The sequence below is a fragment of the Mixophyes fleayi genome, chromosome 1, assembly GCF_038048845.1.
Source record: "Mixophyes fleayi isolate aMixFle1 chromosome 1, aMixFle1.hap1, whole genome shotgun sequence".
NCBI classification, from domain to species: domain Eukaryota; kingdom Metazoa; phylum Chordata; class Amphibia; order Anura; family Limnodynastidae; genus Mixophyes; species Mixophyes fleayi.
Window position 1 is genome coordinate 426,598,166 of NC_134402.1, and position 18,347 is coordinate 426,616,512.

General features: G+C 39.6%; 1 protein-coding gene across 2 annotated transcripts in view; it reads right to left on the reverse strand.

The window, feature by feature from the left end:
• ARL15 (ARF like GTPase 15) overlaps positions 1-18,347 on the reverse strand; it is a 215,333-nt gene that overhangs the window by 117,887 nt on the left and 79,099 nt on the right. The gene's annotated exons all lie outside the window — the stretch shown is intronic.

The following is an 18,347-nucleotide window of genomic DNA, read 5'->3' on the forward strand; positions in this document are numbered from 1 at the left end:
CCTTGATAGGAACACAGCAGACGTCCCCTCTTCTACCAGTGTGTAAAGAATACTGGTTATTAGCACAAACCAGTTATTACCATTGCCCAGATCTCTACCCCTACACATAAGTAAAACAAAACGTAACAGCCTGAATTATGAAGTAACCGATTCTTCATCCATGTAATAATCATGTATACACTGGGTGACACTTATTGGAAAACGTGCTAAATATTAAAATGAAGGCAACAGGGGATTCACATGACGACACTTGTAGAGTGTAAGCTCTCATGACTAGGGCGCTCTTCCTCCTGTCTCCTCTACTCGTTCCTATCCTGTCTTTTACTACCCCCACTCCGCTATCTTTACTGTAGTTACCTTCTGAAATACCACTCATTGTCACTCCGGTCTAGTGACACAACTTGCATTCTGTTACCCTATTGTCATCTAGGTTGCCATGTAATGGTACTTAAATTGTCTCCATCCGCTTTGTTCGAATGTCTCTTGCACTGCGTCAGTCATTTTACACTACTCTGTATGCTCTGTATGGCACCACAGAATATTTTGGCGCAGTATAAATCTTAATAATAATAATAATAATAATAATAATAATAATAATAATAATAATATCAGTAACATTTGTATCTATGTGGAACACAAACAGTTGACTGTAATTAAATGTTTATTGCAAAGTTCTCAGCTGCACTATGGCTTCTTGAGAAAAAGGAAAAATGTACAGTATTTATATAAAAAAAAATTATTTATATGTTCAGTAAAATACATGGTCAAGTTATACTTTAAAATGGACCAAATATTTTTTTTATAATAGATACAATGTTCAGCCACTAACAAGAGAAGTGAATAACACTGTTTATCGTGTTACAATGACACCTGTCAAGGAGTGGGATATATTAGGCAGCAAGCGAACAGTCAGTTCTTGAAGTTGATGGGTTGGAAGCAGGAAAGATGGGCAAGTGTAAGGATATGTGTGAGTTTGACAAGGGCCAAATTGTGATGGTTAGATAACTGGGTCAGAGGATCTCCAAAACGGCAGGTCTTGTGGGGTGTTCCCAGTATGCAGTGGTTAGTGCCTACCAAAAGTGGCCCAAGGAAGGACATCCGGTGAACCATGTGACAGGGTCATGGGGGCCCAAGGCTCATTGATGCACAAGGTGAACGAAGTCTGGTCCAATCCCACAGAAGAGCTACTGCAGCACAAACTGCTGAAAAAGTTAATGCTGGCAATGATAGAAAGGTGTCAGAACACCCTGTCCACTGCCGAAAGCGCCTACAATGGGTTTGTGAGTGCCAGAACTGGACCATGGAGCAATGGAAGAAGGTGGCCCGGTCTGATGAATCACGGTTTCTTTAACACTATGTGGACGGCTTTGTGCGTGTGCGCCGTTTAACTGGGGAAAAAATGGCACCAGGATGCACTGTGGAAAGAAGGCAAGTCTGCAGAGGCAGTGTGATGCTCCGGGAAACCTTGGGTTCTGGCATTCACGTGGACATTACTTTCATACGTACCACCTAACTAAACATTGTTGCAGACCAATACACCCCTTCATGGCAACGGTATCTACTGATGGCATAACAATACAGGCTGACAGAAAGGTGAGAAGCACTACTCAGAGCCAGTCAGCTTCTGCAAAGGCAAATTCCTTTCTGGGATGCACAAAGAGTGGGATAAATGTACGTAATACAAACATAGTTTTACCACTCTAAGTTACTTGTTAGTGCACTAAAAGAAAGAAAAATAACCTCATTAAGAAAGCAAAAGTAAGGCTTAAATGATAAACAGGTAATTAAAACTAGGGGGTAAATGTATGAACATGCGGGTTCTTCAACACCCGCGTGTTCAGCGATTAAATGTCAAGCGGCGCTGTATTGTAAAGGGAAACTTCCCTTTACAATGCAGCGCCGCTTGAAATTTAATCGCCGAACACGCTGAACACGCGGGTGTTGAAGAACCTGCATGTTCATACATTTACACCTAGGTATGTTCATTTTGGAAATAGATGCCTTTGTAATGTCCTAATGTGTATAAAAAATATCCAAGGTCAACAGAAAGATGTGTCATACGCAAGACCATGCAGATGACAAGTGAAACAGTGAGTGGAATAATGACTGCTTCACCTTCAGCACAGGAAAATGTTCTTCACTGTAAAAGCAGTGTCACCAGGCTCTGGTGTTACTTTACTGCTCAGTGTCTCGGCACTGTGCAGGTAGCTAAGCAAAACATGGTACCGACAAAAGCCTGTTTCAGAAAAGAGAGAACTAAATCCCGGAAGTGAGCACAGTGTAACATGAGAGCTTGACTTGGAAGAAAGATGTTCTAGGTACTGTCTGCCACAGACAGGCTTCTCAGAGATACAGAAGGAGGTCATGGTGATGGCCCGGATCACTACACGCCGCCTTATACAGCGTTATAGGGGGGGGGGGGGGCAGGCAAATCTTGTGGGTCACCTGGCTTTCTACAAACTGCATACAACACTATATAGTAACAATAAAGTGACATCAGAGGAACTAGTGATGTGGGCGATTGATACTGGGAATTATTTGGTTGCCATTTATGGGGCCAACTGCCTTACTGGGAGTCTTCCTGTAGATCAACAATTATAATTTATTAAAGGTTTGAAATTGGTAGACTTGGGTCTTTTTTTCAACCTAGGTAATGATGAAGGAATATTCTGACTTCACCTCTACTATATCCACATATTGAACATGAATTTGTTCAATCACTTCCAGCAACCTGTCCTTGTATAAGTATCCTTAAAGCCTTAAATACTCTGTGTCCCGAGGTGGTAGACTGGGAACCACTTTGCTAAAATTAATCACTGGTTTCCTGTTAATGTGTAAATATAAAAATAAATAACAGCTGAATTTGTCATTGTGATTAATCTGTGCTAAACTTATGAGCTTGTAACAAAATCTGTTTATGTCTCATAATATAACTTAAAGGTTGCTATTTACACATGCACATACATTAGAATTAATGGATGTTTATAATAGACTTCTCTTAAAATAATGACATCACCAAGGCTCATGGGTCTTCTCACTTAACCTCTTCAATGCCAAGGCAGCAATGGTTGATCCATTCTTCAGCTGACAGTTTTTACGCAGAGGTTTGTGTACTTTGTACCCTCATGAGTTTCTTAGAAATGTAGCATATACAATACATATCAGATCAGTGTACATCTTTACGGCTTAGATTATAATGAGCAATGTTTCATGTTAAAGAGCTACATATGCTAAAAAGCTTCACGTTTCAACAGTATGAAAAATAACACAGGATTACATAATTTATGAAGCCTGACAAACTCAATAGAAATGGTGTCAGATATATCCAAAACGTAGAGACCTTTATTGGTCTGCATTATTACCTTTATTAAAGCTAAATTTGTCATTTTGGTTGCTTGGATAAGAACAAGTGTACAATAAACAGCTGATTTAGGGGGAGATTCAATTAGCCGCAAGGTTCTAAATTAATTGTGGGGCTATGTGGCAACTGTGGCACCCCTTAAGAGTTGTGAGGGGGACGTGGCGTTGCCTAATTTTAAAAATGCTGTGCAAAAATAGAGCTGGCCAGCATGTGTGTGATGCATGCGGTATTTGCCCTGCATGCCAAAAAAGGTTTGCATTTGCAACCCTTGCATTAAAAACATGGTTTGCTCAGCTGCAAATTTCGTGGCAGGGAAAAATCAGCATCTAAATCAGCCCAAATATGTCCACAGACCCATTTAAAAGTTAAGAATGCAAATGGTTCATTGTTTCAGCCTTCGTTTAATGATTCATTACATTTGTTACATTTATAAACACTGTATAGCTTAAGGTTGCCATTAAAATCCTGCAGCTATATAATATTCTTAAAGAAGTTTTTAAATCCAAGACAAATATGAAGGGTGACCCTGTCCGGTCTCCTTTATAAGACAGCTGTAGATGAAAGGATACCATTAATTCTAATCCAAAAAAACAAAAACTGGAAGAGAAGACAAATGTCCAGCCAAGTATATGGATGCCCAAAACCAAATCACTAAAGCTAGCTACAGCTGGTTAAGGGACAGAACTATAGTTTGTGGGTGGCCACGGTAGACGAGACGCGAGCATATGTATCACTTCTGGCCCTCACGGCGGCCTCTTAGCGCGGTCAGAAGATGACAACACATGCAGGCCGATGGGGGTTATCAGCGATCATCTTCCTGTAATACTGTGCTCGACACTTGCCTTCACAATTTTGAGAGGATCAATATCAGAGACTGCAGTAATTTTAAGCTCATATATACTGCATTACCAAGCGCAATAATCGCAGCGATATCAGATCACTTATGAGTACGCTCTGGGACGATGCCAAACTAATCATTATGATCAACTGTCCCCCTCCCCCATGTCAGTATCGTAGTACAGTGACTAGAGGAACCATTTACAGATTGCAAACTTGATATGATCACAGTCAATAGTATCAGTATAAGTGCAAAGTTGGCCCCATATGGGTGGGGCCTGATTTTATTATAGACAGAGATTACTTCCTGGATTACACAAAGCATCTGGAATGTTTGTAAAGCAGCATTGTCCTTGTAAATTCTACTTGAAGTTTAAAACAAATTATATGTCTATTCTGTAGTACAAATACGTAAATATGGAAGTCCACGTGGACTCATTTCCTCCTCATCGTTTCTTTGTATAGCACCCCATATTGTGCAGCAATATTCAGAGAATAATCACGTGTCATCAGTCCTGATCTATTGGAGCTTACAGTCTATGGGGGTATTCAATTTTCAACCTCTATTGTGTGTTAAACATAACCGCGTTAAAACTCCCCTTCACTCCCCTAAAAATTCACAAACACAATGATTAACAGGCGGGGGCAGAGTTCCCTCTTTTTCAATCGAATTGCACAAGTTTTTGTGCTGCGCTAAATAACAACCTGCGGGAGATTTCTTTTTTTATTTATTTTTTTTACGCTGCAGGGGGAAAAAACAAAAAAACTTGCGGACAATTGAGTACCCCCTATATGTGCTACTACTAAAGCGCACACAAACTACGGTCCATTTCTGCCTGCAGCTAATTACCTAACACAATGTTTCTGGACTGTGGGAGGAAACCAGAGCTCCCAGGCGAAACCCACGTCACTACGGGAATAGCATACAGAACTACACACAGATAGGTCCATGGTCTGAGCACTGTCAGCAGCAATGGTAACCAAAGTGTCACTACGCTGCCTAACTCATCTTATTGAGTTACTTTCGTTTGTCCTTGAAAAATCCAATACAGACTAAACTAAGAAAACCTACCCAATATTAAATAATAAAACAAACAGTCCCTAAATAGAGCAAGACACCAAAAAGAAGGAGGAACAAAAATCATTATGCATTTTATTCCTCACTGCGTGAGAAGGCTCATACCGCAGATCAACTTTGTCATACACCGGGGACACTAAAGCATGAAAAATGTATTTCTTAAATGTATCTTTAACTTTCCATAAATGGTTTATACAAGATTTATAACTAACTATATAGAAGGCGGCAAACATTCACAATATAAATCACCTATATGGTCTAATACCATGTACACTAAAACCTTTTCACCTCCTTCACTATGGACAAGACTTCTCACAAGAAGCAGATGTGGTGAAGACCTGGAGATCTGCAGCCAATAAAGCAACCAGCAGGATGTCTATCACAGCATAGAATATTTTGCCTATGTTCCAAATCCATCATGTATTTAATTTTACCCAAGGGGGAGGCCATAATACAAACATACAATAAATAAATTAAAGAACAGTAGGGGAACATTCACACTAGTGAAAGTTCAGCCATTGCAACGGTCGTCTTGTAAATAACTGAGAAGAGAGGTAAGTCTGGTGTAGGAAGCCTGGTCTCTTAAGCATCTGTTTATTATGGGGCGCTGCCTTGAATGCCAACTGCATTGTTACAAGGCATTTAACGTATGTCCAGAACAGAAAACAGCCTAAGAAGAGAACATACTCTACCTGAGAGATCTAACGTATCCAGTTCGGCCATACCCATAAATGAACATGGATCCAGTTGCCCGGCAAAGAGACCAAAACCCTGAATCGTGTGCGGCCTAGCAGATTGTGGTCATTGGACAAGCAGATTTTCAGGCAGTTCTCACAGACATCTTTTAATGGGGAAGGTTTTGGGGTCTGCATTCACTGATGGGGGGCCAATTTATGCCTAAACAACAAAATGGGCCGAGCAACTGCGTGCGTAATCACCTATAGAATCAAGAGAGCTACAATAACGTAATATAAACCATTTCTGAATAAACTGTCTTTGCACACATGCACTACATTTCATTAATGGGCTGTGATCAATGACCACCCAAAGATTATACTTAACCCCATCCCCCGACCCCCCCCTATAAATGAAACGGCTTCAGACATGTGCCAGTGTGAAATCTGGTGTAGTGATGGAATTGCCAGTAAAAAAGGATTTTCTTCATATTGTAAGCCGGATTTCTGATCAGCACTGGGGATTTCAGGATCCTGTAACGCTTTATAGCTGCACTACCATCTGAATGTTAGGTTTTACTAACCTACTCTGTCTGTTCATGTTAAAGTGGCTGAAAACAGTGGGGATGCTAGTGGGAGGACCAACCATGAGCTGCGAGTTTGTGATTGGCCTTCCCACCCCGCCATCATTGTAAGATGGCAAACGGAATTGGATAATCTGTTCTCATGTACAAAAATTGCATTTTTACAAGAGGAGAGGCAGGATCTGGGAGGACAGCCTACTTTCCTGGGAGACTGGGGGGGATTCCCCCAAATTTGGGAATCTTCTGGATGGTCCAGGAGAGTAGATGAATATTATATTACATGTAAGCGGTAGTGCAGTTGTCTTTTTTAGTATAGATGCAGCACTATTTTATAAAGTTCACTGTTTTATTCTTTATTATACTATTTTCACCTTTCCTATAAGTTAAATAACACACATTAATATATATATATATATATATATATATATATATATATATATATATAGAAACATTTTTGTTTTTACTATAGTGGCCACTTAATACCTGGGCAGAGTCACTGTTATCATGGCAAAAAAAATGTACTGAAACCCTCCTATATTGTATAGCTTGAGCCCACTCCCCGCAGAATGTGCATTCCAACCAGGGACTTACAAATACCAGCTATAAGGACTCTCCGAAATATACAAAGAATTAAAAACCACAATATCATGCAGATGGTCCATGTTACTGCACAATTACACAAAAAGGTCAAATAAAAACAACATAAATATTCAAAGTCAAAAAAGGAAGCCATTAATCAAACAGCATATTCAACACTGGCAGCTTATATTGTTATATACGGTTACCAATGATAAATACAGCTGTCAAAGTGTATTCTTAGTAAACATAAGCTTAGCTGGGCCATAAAAGCTGCCTTTTTTTTCAGCTGTTGACTTTTTTTAATCCAGATATTCTCACAGATCTAACATTAAAATTAAATCTCTGCGGACCTACTCTTAAAATGCTACTAATCACCAAAGATTTCATCCTGTATCCACGTATAAAAAATAGGGAACCCTGGAACTCCATCCGTTACCTGAAGCCAGGGAGTCACTTTAGGGGGATTCAATCTGCCCAGTCTAAAATCTACAGATCACTATAGAAGCGTTCTATTCTGATCTAATGAATCGGATTGGACAGATGAAGTCGTCCTGCGTTCTAAACTACAGCAGCTACTTTCAGATAGTCACTTTACGTGGTCTGGCTCCTGGCATTACTTCTGTCAGGCTCCGTCCCCGCACTTCTTCTAGGTGCTGGGAACGGACGCCTGCCTCTGGTCTCTGCACGCGTCCTGTTGCCTAGTAACGGGATGTGCTTCTGGCTTATAAACTATTTTGCTGAATCCCGTTGCTAGGCAATGGGACGCGCCTTCTTGGTTCTGTCGGCAGTCAGCTGAGTTCTGACCGCTGAATCTGCTCCCCCCAATCAGGGCCAACTTCCTCCTATTTAAGGAGCCCACTGACACCAATTAAGTGCCAGAGTATTGGTGCACACCAGCTCCAGCGTTACAGTTATCTGCATTTGGATTCACACCTTTGTCTTGTTTCTTGGACTTCTCCTTTGTATATCTGTTTGGTACCAGATTGCTCCTTCTGTTTCTGATCTTTAGCTCGCCTCTGATCTACCTTCTGGATCCTCCCGGTGTACAGCGCTACTGTGTGGCTTTGACCCGGATTGTTCCACTATTCCTGTTCATCACACCACCGCTCTGGTGAATAACTTGGAGAATCGCGACCTGCGCACCTCACGCAGCCAAGCCCATACCTCCTTGCGGGGGTTTCTGGTGAACACCGGGAGTGCGTTAGACTCCACACCTTCCTGTTTAGTTGTGTCAATACCAGTCAGTAGCAATTTCAGCATTCCTAACGTGGCAACTACATGACATGAGGAGTGGGGTGGACAATTCCTCGAATGCTCTTGTCAGCACATCAGCAAGGTATCAGATGAAATTATTCAAACCTGTAGCGAATATCCTAGATACATAGACTCCAATATTTTCTGTGGTTAAACTAAGAACTTTCACGTCAGGGGTACTTGGGCCACAAAACCATTAAGTGTTGGAACCCTAATGTAAAATATAAAGAGGAACGGACAAGCGCTTCTTGTGCCACCACATGGATACCAATATAATAGTTACACAAAGCAGTCTAGGACAAGTTCTCCAAATAATGAAATTCCTCCAGTCCCGGTCTTTTGTGTTCGTACTTACTAGAAAATGAACTTTTACAGACCAGATAGTATCCAAATATAATCTATTTGAATAGTATCTGAACTGTAATTTGACACTTTGGACTTCTTTGGGCATTTAAAGGTGTATTGCTCCTGAGGTAGCTATATAGCGGCATCTGATTTGGTGCGCCTATTGATTCTGAACCTTTTATTTATGTGTTGGAACCCTGTTCACCATTGTACAAAACTATTGCATAATTCCAGCTAATTTGAATTTTAAAGTGGAGTCTCAGACTACCAGTTCCCAACCCCAAAATAATTGTTTTTTTCTCATGTCCATACTGAACAGAAACAAACTTAGCCACTGCAAGCCAGAAATACAAATGAACAATCCCCGAGTAGAAATGTCTTTGATTGGCTGGCACACCATTGTGGGAGGTGAGGTACAGTAACTTGTGCTTTGGTGGTTAAACTCCCAGTACTCAGGCAGGTACTTATTCGGACAGGTCAAGTTTGAACCTAGTGGAGGTAGTTTTCTACTCATCTACAGGAGAATTTTATCGCCATAGATATTTTACAGTAAGGTGCCTCCCAACTTGTCAATATGGATACAATTAGAATTCCCTGCTGTACCTATTAATTGCGTGCAGATTTTGACTACCCACCTAACCCTCAGCTTTGTTTGGAGTAGGCAGCCATCTAGACAACGATGCGATGTATAATACACAGGTTCTTGTGTTACATTTGTTCTGTTTAACAGGGAAGGCAAACTTCACAGCTGCTTGTGATATTTTTATACATTTCCCAGCTGATATTTTAGAATACATAAGCTAGATCCAAACTGTCTGGTGAAGACATCACATTAAGCACAATATATATATATATATATATATATATATATATATATATATATATATATATATATATATATATATATATATATATATGTGTGTGTGTGTGTGTATTATCCAGCTTGCACTAGATACAACGGATATTCTAAAGTCAACAGGACCATTTGCACTTGTGAGGGGGAGGGGGACTAGTAAATAGTGATTTGCTCTGAGCACCATTAAAAAACTACTTTTTGGAGATTTTCAAATCTCAAAACCCATTAACGGGAAATTTGCCCAAAAACCCCCCCAAAATTACCACTTTTTAAAAACTTCAAAAATAAAATCTAAAGAGTACACATATAAAAATCATACAAATTACCCATGCATTGTAACTAACAGGGGAGCCTAGTAAATTGGGATTTGCAAAGTAGCCATGAAAATCTTCAGAAATGAACTCACTGGTTTAGACAGGTGATTCTGACTTAATACCACTGAGAAGGCATTGTGAAGATGGAGGTGACAGGAGAAACAAAGCTATTGCTTATTTGAGGAGGCAGCTTAAGAATTTCAAGGAGGATTGTATATTGCTGTATACTGTACAAAAGAGACCTGATGATGTCTCGATAACTTGCTGTCACATATAGACTATACAGTTTATACAGTCTCGAGTGCAGTCTGAAACTTCAGGTGAAGTCAAAATAGTGTACATTGAAAGAGTATTAGAGGGTGACTGGCAATTTTGTTAAAAAAAAAACAACAAGAAAGAAAGAGAGAGGGCACGGGCGCCAAAGGGCACCAAAGAGCGATAGAGACAGGGCGCCAAAGAGCGAAAGAGACAGGGCGCCAAAGAGCGAAAGAGACAGGGCGCCAAAGAGCGAAAGAGACCGGGCGCCAAAGAGCGAAAGAGACCGGGCGCCAAAGAGCGAAAGAGACAGGGCGCCAAAGAGCGATAGAGACAGGGCGCCAAAGAGCGAAAGAGACAGGGCGCCAAAGAGCGAAAGAGACAGGGCGCCAAAGAGCGAAAGAGACAGGGCGCCAAAGAGCGAAAGAAACAGGGTGCCAAAGAGCGAAAGAGACAGGGCGCGCGAAAGAAAGAACAAAAAAGTGAAAGAGAGAGATTTTTGTGTCTGTGTTCTCTAACACAGCTACCCTCTTTTTCTCTAACAACCTGAAAGAAAGAGATGTACTATAATATTTGCATAACTTTACAATTTGTTAAACAAAAGAAACTAAAAGACAACAAATTCCTAAAATCACATAAAATCACAACTGTTAACTTCAAAACAAACTTTCCGTTTACTAAATAGGAGAGTACTGACAATGAATTCACTCTTATTGTAGCAAATTATGTCCTTTTTTTTACGCTATTCTTTTTTTTTACACCAGATTCCCCCCCAATATGCTGCTGAAAAGGCCATAATTTATAGAAACTCAACACAGTAGAATAATAAATAAAATGGTTAGCATGCCACTGTATCTTCAGCTGAGGGAATAGGATTTAACAAAAATAAAATGATAGACATCACCTCTAAGTGAGTCACCAAAGTTACTGGATTTTGGAGTCACTCTTCTACTGCTGTTTAACATGTCGATAGTGTTGTCTACCATATAAATAGCAGCAAAGATCAATTGAAATATACTTCGTAGCTGATGTCCGTTCACTACGTTCACAAACAAAAATAGGTAGGAAAGAGTAAAAGACCTTCGAAATCAGTCTGATCTCTACAGACCATAGATAATCAATGTGTAAAAGAGAAAGCGTAAAGAACAAGCAGATCAGATTTCACACAAGGATTCACTAATCCTCAGGTCTGACACTAACATATAACTATTGCAGACATATTGACATTCCAAACGAGCACAGGTCGGCCATCCGTCACATGACTTACTATTCTAGTTTATAAAGAGGACCGTTATTAGGCGTTACCAAGGAATAATAAACCACAGCACGATTAATAATATGAAAGAATAAACGCCTTGCAACTAAGCTTTGATAAAGAAGAAAAGTTCTGCAATGTCTGCTATGTCTAGTACTTTCCCTTTAACTCCTGGCTGCCGTCCAGCACTTTTAATCATTTGTGTTTCCCTGTTCTGTTCCATTCACATCACTTTCTACACATTCTGACAAACCGCCAAAAACACTGCACTTCTGGGAGGTTATCTGGAAAAAGCGAGGAAGCTTGGTTAGATCACTGAAAGGTTTGACGGAGCGGCCTATATCTAATGAAGATGAAGGAAGAGTAGAGTCATGTTCTTATGATAACACTAAACAGAAATATGCTCCAAAATATATTTGATGAACTACCCTTGGTGAGACCTTAGACCTGCTGGCTTGCTTACTAGACTACTACTGCTTACTGTAAAAATTACATTTTTCATTGTGTTGCAACTCAGAGTTTTTGGGAATTAGTATTGAAACTTCTCACTATTTCCTTTATTTGGGGAGGGGGGATTGTTGAGTTTATGGATTTTTTAAATCTTTTGTTAAGTAATGGATTATCTTGAGAACATGTTTTTATAGTTCTCAAATGCATTAGACCCAAAAGGTCTTAACTGAAAATACAACTCCCTACCTAGAATAAAGCATTGGACAACTCTCAAGTACAGGTATGTGTTAAAGATGCATGCACAATAAAAGGGACAGGACACGATTTTTTCTTTCATAAAAAAAATGTGGTGCCCAGTCCCCTGACTTGAATAGCAGAGACCCTCCCGCCTCCCATGGGACTGCTTTCTTCTGAAAGGGCTGTGTGCAATGTGTAGAGCTGAGCATAGTGCTTGCTGTTAGACCAAAACTTTTTTCCCTTTCTGCTTGTAAAATCAATCTGCCGCTGGTCACATGGCCCACTGATCGCCCCGCCTACTTCAAATCACATTGTGGTTGTAAGAATCTGCTCTTTGCACAATTCCGTCCTACATTTTGAAGGGATATAGAACATTTCCATATCCAGTGGTCATCTCCTGTGGCTTAGAGAGGATGATGTGAATATATCAATCTCTGCATCCCTGAGATTATTATTATTATTATTAATTTTTATTTATAGGGCGCCACAAAGTATCCGTAGCGCCGTACAAGGACAAACAATGGCACAGTACAAGGTGAAACAGCACAGTACAAGTAACAGTAAGCACTATAACTCTGGGGGCTCAGGCACAGCATGAAAGAGAGGGAGGGAGGGGAAATGTGAGTATAGGCAGGTAACTATGGCCCAAGAGGGTGGGCACAGATGACAGGTTGAGAGTCACTGAGGGGAGCGGAGAGAAGCGAGAGGAGACAGAGGGCAGAGGGACTGAGAGGAGGTGAGCTGAGTAGCTGGAGAGCGCAGTTAAAAGTGATGGAAACAGAAGGTAGGAGTATGTACTAAAAGTCTACAAATACAGATAAAGAGACCAGAACATCTTCAATAAAAGCATCAAATGTATTGCAAATTTTAAAAAGATTATGTGAATTAAATAAAAACGGACTCACAATGGCCCACATATTTATACCATAGATTACACTTAATTGGGTCGTTTGACATTGGCTGCAAATGTACTTGTCTATAGCAACCACCTAAACCGATCAATATCGATCAAGATCTTACAGATGCCGATCGAGACTGGTGAAAATAGACCATGATACATTGTGTGGCCATCAACTGCATTATCTATGATCCCAATGTTCATTCAAAATTTAGCCTGTAAGCTCCAATGGGGCAGAGACTGATGTTGTTGAGTTCTCTGTACAGCGCTGCGGAATCAGTGGCGCTATATAAATAAATGATTATGATAATTCAAAAAATACTGTATGTTTGCGTTTACACTACTGAAAGAAAATGCCTTTGGTTATAGTCTGATGTACAATATTTGGTTATACATACCTACATATTAAGTGTTCACAAGTGAAACAAATAATAAGTGTAGATATAATTCAGCTTATGTGTAGTGCTATTTGTATGCTAATAAATATAACTACATTTAATACATGCTGCAACCTTTTTAACCTCTTGTAAGAAACACATTATCATCATCAACATTTATTTAAATTCCGTAGCGCTTAACAATTGGAAACAAACACAGTAATAAAACAATACCAGGAAATACAGACAGATAGAGAGGTAAGACATCCCTGGCCACAAGCTTACAATCGAAGGGACAAAGGGAGTTTGATATACGAGGTTAAGTGCTACATATTGCATACTAACTGAAGTACCAAACGTTGCCCGAGTTTAAATCTTCAAGTTATTAAGTTATCAATGAGTTGGACGTAACTGTCAACATTTTAAAAATAATTAGTAGCTTTTCCAAACACACCCATGAGGTAGCTGTCCAGTGTCGTTTTTGTTTTAATATTAAACGCCATCCAAATCCATACTGTGAAGGGCCCAGAACAGTCTCCTCAGGTCAAAGTTCTGCCCAGCATACACCAACAGGAGGTCCGACTGAGACCCTAATCCCCCTAAACACCGACCAGGATATAACTGGACCACCTCGCGTTGGTTACATCCCAATCGGTGCAGGGGTGTCTGAATGCATAACCAGCCAGACAAACAGACCAATGATTTTTACATAAAAGATTGGTCCAGTCACAATGCAAAGGTAAAAAGCGCTTAGTGCTATTTTGTGAATAACTTCACAAAATAAAGCCTTATGCGGAGGTAGGTTTGTAAAAAAAAATCTAACGTCTAAACAGAACATAGAGAGAGAGCGTGTGCGCAAGAGAAAAAGATCTTTGCTTATAGTAAATCATAGGAGAGAGGATTAACCAAATAGAACTTTTTACAAAAACATACAAGCCTGTTTTTTGAAGACTGCCACTGTGTGTTTCAGAATCAGCTCTCATAGCCAGGTTACCCTATACAAATTCCTTTATATGCTGGTGACCTAAATCTATGTTCTATTAAAAAATAACTGTGATTGTGTAATGCTTGCTGCAGTATTTCATAAAAATCTTGTAAAATCGGAATTTGGCAAAGAAGAGTGGACTTTAATCCCAGATCAAAAACACAGCTACATGCGTCAGGATTCCTTCACTCACACTAGACATGTTTTCACACTTACAAAATGTACTATGCCGAAAATAAAAATGTTCCTAAAAAGTTTAAAGTGCAAGAGAGTTTTTCACCAAGCAATTAGATAGAGATAAACTACCCTTAAAGACTTGGTCATACAAGTGCTTTCGGCACTTCCATTTTTTAGCCAAGGAAAGCCAATGCTTATAATTTTATAATTTAATCTATGCCCATGTGACAGGAACTCAGAGTTTATGTTGCCTAAAAACGCAGTTTTCTTGGCTTAGATAGTACCCTAAATGGGGCTGATATATATTTCTTTACGACGAGGATTGGTGTGGGCAGTAGGTCTCAATACAATTCTAATTTGAATAAAATAGTTTTATAAAGTGCCTTCTGCATTATGCAAGTTTGAAAAACAAAGGATCACTTTCCCATACCTGCCAACATTTGGGTAGGTGTCCTCTGGACAGGGGGTGTGGTCACATCACAATAAGGGTCACGATGGGGGGTGGCCAAACCCCAATGACATGCCTAGCACTCATGAAGCACTAGGCAGCCCCGTACTCCCTTCCAAACACTTTTATTGCCATGCGCTCCCCATGATGCATGAAGCATCCAACACAGCTCCGGTAAGGGAAAATGGGTGACCGGATTAAACATTTTCCTAGGTGCTAATGCATCTTTAAAGAACTCTGCTAATGTTCCCCCAGACGAGCAGATCAGTGGGGTTCTGGGTCTTGAACCCCCACAATACAGTACACTCACCTCTGCAAATGTATTCAGAACACTGACTGGATAAGCAATCAACACATTAACTTCATAGATACCATAGGACTGCTCGCTGGATTCATTTAACGTTCTCCAGGGTGTCGGTTTATAGAGGACTGAATGCAGGAGCAAACAAAGCAGCATTTTGTAGAGCTCCTGGCTAGTTGGGAAAAAGGGAATGGTTTTATTCAAAATAAAATGTTTGTACCAGAGCCGTCGTTAGACTTTGTGCTGCCCTTCAGTCATTGAGAGAAAACATGCCCTAACTTAGTAGTTCTGAATGAATGATTAAATTGATTTTGAATGCGATGGCGACAATATTGCAAAGTGTGTGTCCAGTTTCACATCTTAATCATGGCTCCCTAGTAAAAAAATAAAATAAAAACGACACTGGAACACGTTTGACAACAATTACAAATACAGCAAGCCTATCATTATTAAACACAAAGAAAGTGGTTTAATTCCCCAAAAAATTAATTTAAAATACTGTATAATAACCGGAAGGAAAAATGATTATCGTCACCATCTACTCCGCATCTTTAGAAACGTTAACGCAATCTTCTTTACTGGACGGGGACAGTTCAAAGGAGAAAATAAACTTGAAGGGTTCCATGTAAAAGTAGAAAATGCCAATTATATTCCATCAGCAAAGCCAATTTCAGGATAACCTCCCTGACACAGGAGAGGCTCAGTGCTCCGTCAGGACACTTCATGCTCATTAAACCACCACTGATCTAGTGACAAATTGCCTGAAAGTATGTGAGAGACCGTCAGACAAAAAGATTCTGCGGTGCATATATACCAGTTGTTCACAGTTGTACAGCAAGGTTCACTAACTACATCTCTTACTGGGTTTGCAGACCCCCAGTGGACCCCCTCTCAAATTACGGCACCCAGAAGGAGAATCACGTTTGAATGAGTTTCGAACTTCTTGCAACTAATTTTATGCTGTAATGATTTAAAAAAAAAAAAAAAAAAAGTGGGACATCAGGTATTTCCACAATCATACAGTTAGAGAAATCCCGTTTTTTTTTTCTCTTTACGTCACTGAAGTCTCATTAGATTCCATTTTACACCAAAAGAATGAGAAATAAAACATTGTTTTTAATAGAACATTAGAAGCGAGTCCTCAGATTATTCTGCTAAGTATTTAACTAAGCGTTCTCATAAAACTGCACTATAGTGTACCAAACATAACGCATGAACGTTGCAGGAAGCACTGAAATTGATGCAAAGAAAGTTGACAACCTCTGACAGAAATAAATATCACACAGCATTAATCACAACAATCTCTTGTGGTCCCTTATAACAACTCTCCAATCCCCTTTATACCATCTAGATCAGGTTTGGGGAACTTGTGGCTCTCCAGGTGTTGTAAATCTACAAGCCTCATAATGCTTTGCAGCCGACAGCCAACCGATAGCTTGCAGGGTAGTTTCACTACACCCAGAGAGCCACAGGTTGGCGAGTCGTGCTCTAGATTCTGTCATTTTCACTTTTCAATACATTTTACAATTGCATAAATAATAGGCCTGATTCACTAAGGAACGTAAGGCAACAAATGAGCACATTTTCTCCTGGGCAAAACCATGTTACAATGCAAGGGGTGCAAATTATTTTTTTTATTTTGCACATCAGATGAGACTAGAAGACCGCCAGGATTATTTCTATATTATATCGCAAACATGAAAAAAAAAAAAAAAATGGGTGAAGCATTTCAAATAAGAATGTCTTCTCCCAAAAGAGAAAACAAAATAAATATTAAGCTGCACATATGTTTGTATGAGAACTGGACATTTTAAGTGGTTAATCAGTCACAGTTTATATAGCATTGTTCACACATAGTTACCGTTCACCTGCACAGAATGGAGGACTCTGGGAAGTGAATGGTTCCTAGTTATCTGAGCACTCTGATGAGGTCACTGTTTCTTAGTGAAACGATAGGAGACAGTATAATAAAATCTGGTTCTGCCTATAAAAAAGGCTGCCCCACTGTGTGTAGGCAACATATGCATTTGCTATGCTAACGAGTATTTACTGAGAATTCTTTGTTTAACCTCTTTTTTACACTGAGTTCCCCCAAGACCCCGACACATTTAGTCTGTTTACCGGCCCTTTTAACACCATTTTCCCCCGATGCTCTGACTCAAACAGCAACAATGGCTCAGACCACACTTAATAATTCCCTTATGGAACGGCCAGATCTCTCAGCGACCGAAGTGATAACTTCCTCCCTCTGAGAGGTTAGTGACCCTGTAGCCAGAGGTGAAATGTGAGGTGTGTTTACTAGACCTCCAGTGCTACTACCAGAAGTCGTATGAAACACACGGTATCAGACCTCAGAACATACACAGATAGATATTATGTACAATGTAACAAGTAGCAAACAATGTACTTTTGGAATCATTCCATTTGGAGGATCATTAACATTATAATCCTATGAGAATTTATTCATTTTTGACATCAATTTTTTTTTTTTTTTTAAATAAATAAAATATTGCCAATAAAAATACGGGAAAGCGTCTAAAAGGATAATTCCTCCCAAAATTAAAAATGTTGATTTTGATGAAATAAGGAATAAAAAAATAAAAATTTACTTTCCTCTGCTCCTCCAATCTTCCCTTCCCAAAAGAAACCTCAAGGGGAAGAGAATTTAGGAATGGTGCTCTGATAGTTACAGCCAGATAGAAAGAAGGATCGGAGAGCGAAGATAAATGCATGTATTTCATATTAAATTTCATTTGGCCTAATTCCATATTGTATATGATAGAGTATAAGTATAGTTTTGGTTGGAGTTCTCATTGGGGCATATATGTCTTTGTATAAGCAAGCTTAGAACTAAGTCACCAGTATATTGAGTATATTTTTCACTTCAGATGAAGTCCAGTGAATACCTGTATCTTCTGGACATATAAACACAGTTTATATAACGTAGGTATAATATATTACAACATCAGACTCTTTGTATCAATGACGTCTAAACTTCTTTGGGCATGAGATGCTCCCACAGTATGTGGCTCCTCATAAACACTAATATAAAGCTCTGGGCCCGTGTTATTATATGAACAGC